The sequence below is a fragment of the Aethalodelphis obliquidens genome, unplaced genomic scaffold, assembly GCF_003676395.1.
Source record: "Aethalodelphis obliquidens isolate GAN/ISIS:26980383/991018 unplaced genomic scaffold, ASM367639v1 scaffold66, whole genome shotgun sequence".
Classification (NCBI taxonomy): Eukaryota; Metazoa; Chordata; class Mammalia; order Artiodactyla; family Delphinidae; genus Aethalodelphis; species Aethalodelphis obliquidens.
The window spans coordinates 5693614-5695626 of record NW_020838010.1 but is presented as its reverse complement, the minus strand read 5'-3'; the positions used below and the strand labels follow the sequence as shown (position 1 = coordinate 5695626).

General features: G+C 35.2%; 1 pseudogene; it reads right to left on the bottom strand.

Annotated features, from left to right (window-relative positions):
• Positions 1 to 260: 260 nt before the first annotated feature.
• LOC113611037 (uncharacterized) lies at positions 261 to 384 on the bottom strand (annotated as a pseudogene).
• Positions 385 to 2013: the final 1629 nt, after the last annotated feature.

The window sequence follows — 2013 nt, the reverse complement described above, 5'->3', positions numbered from 1 at the left end:
CATGAAAAATATAGGCTAGGTATTATTTTCTCCATCTGTCAGATGAGAAAATGGCATCCTAGAAAGATTTAGTGGAGGAAGCCTAGGAAAAACAAATCCCAGGTGATAGAGTCCACATGACCTTTCTCCAAGACTAGTGTTCTTTCAACTATATGTTCAGTCTCTACCTCCTCTGAACAGGCCTTGAAAACCACATAGCTAATGAACTTCCAAATCACATCTCTCCTTCAAATATTCATTAAAATTTCTAAACCAAAATGCATAATTATATTATAGAAATAATTAACATTATGTGGGAAAAATCATTACTCTAAACATTTCAATCAGCAATAATTGTGCCTCAGATAAACTTCATGAGCTGTGATATTGCCACTGCACAAAGATACATTAAAAGTTTATTCAGAATAAAAAGTTGATGTACAAACCACTTGAATCAGAAAAAAAATGTGAATGGACGTTTTAATATAACAGTTTATTATTTTCATCACTTTTGTACAACCTTTGATGACCTGAATTAACTGAATTAACTGTGTAGCTTCCAACTTTTAAGAAATCTGGCTTGCTTAGTTTCACTTGATGAAATTTCTTGCACCATGACAAACATCTCTACTAACCTTCTTCTGACATTTGAAGAAACACATTCTGACTATGTACAAACAAGCAACCTGTAATATAATATAATCCTTGAAAATTACCTTGTTACCTAGACAAGAGGGTGAACAGTCCATTATTAAGTTTAAGAAAAAAAGGATGGCGTGTTGAGTAGAAGCAGTGCTAATCAATCCAACATGTTTAACACGACTGAACTTCTAAGAGTTGACAGGGACTCAAATGGTCAACAAATCCTGCTGATGGTAATTTATTAATACTTTGAGCATGTGTATGCCTTTTCTGCAATTTGTCTCTGATGGTCCAGCAGTACACTCATGCTCAGTCTCCTTTGGGACAGTCACAGATGTCTCTAAGGCAGCTGTACTGGAGTCTAGAGTGTCACTTATGGTTTCAGTTTTTCACCATTGAGAACGATGTTGGCTGTGAGTTTGTCATATATGGCCTTTATTATGTTGAGGAAAGTTCCTTCTATGCCTACTTTATGGAAGGTTTTTTTCATAAATGGGTGTGGAATTTTGTCAAAAGCTTTCCCTGCATCTATTGAGATGAGCATATCATTTTCTCCTTCAATTTTTTAATATGGGGTATCACATTGATTGATTTGTGTACACTGTAGAATCCTTGCATTCCTGGGATAAACCTCACTTGGTCATGGTGTATGATCCTTTTAGTGTGCTGTTGGATTCTGTTTGCTAGTATTTTGTTGAGGATTTTGCATCTACGTTCATCAGCGATATTGGCCTGTAGCTTTTCTTTGTGACATCTTTGTATGGTTTTGGTATCAGTGTGATGGTGGCCTCGTTAAATGAGTTTCAGAGTGTTCCTCCCTCTGCTATATTTTGGAAGAGATTGAGAAGGATAGGTGTTAGCTCTTCTCTAAATGTTTCATAGAATTCGCCTGTGAAGCCATCTGGTCCTGGGCTTTTGTTTGTTGGAAGATTTTTATCACAGTTTCAATTTCAGTGCTTGTGATTGGTCTGTTCATATTTTCTATTTCTTCCTGATTCAGTCTTGGAACGTTGTGCATTTCTAAGAATTTGTCTATTTCTTCCAGGTTGTCCGGTTTACTGGTATATAGTTGCTTGTAGTAATCTCTCATGATCCTTTTTATTTCTCCAGTATCAGTTGTTACTTCTCCTATTTCATTTCTAATTCTATTGATTTGAGTGTTTTCCCTTTTTTTCATGATGAGTCTGGCTAATGGTTTATCAATTTTGTTTATCTTCTCAATGAACCAGCTTTTAGTTTTATTGATCTTTGCTATCGTTTCCTTCATTTCTTTTTCATTTATTTCTGATCTGATCTATATGATTTATTTCCTCCTGCTAACTTTGGGGATTTTTGTTCTTCTTTCTCTAATTGCTTTAGATGTAAGGTGAGGTTGTTTATTTGAGATGTTTC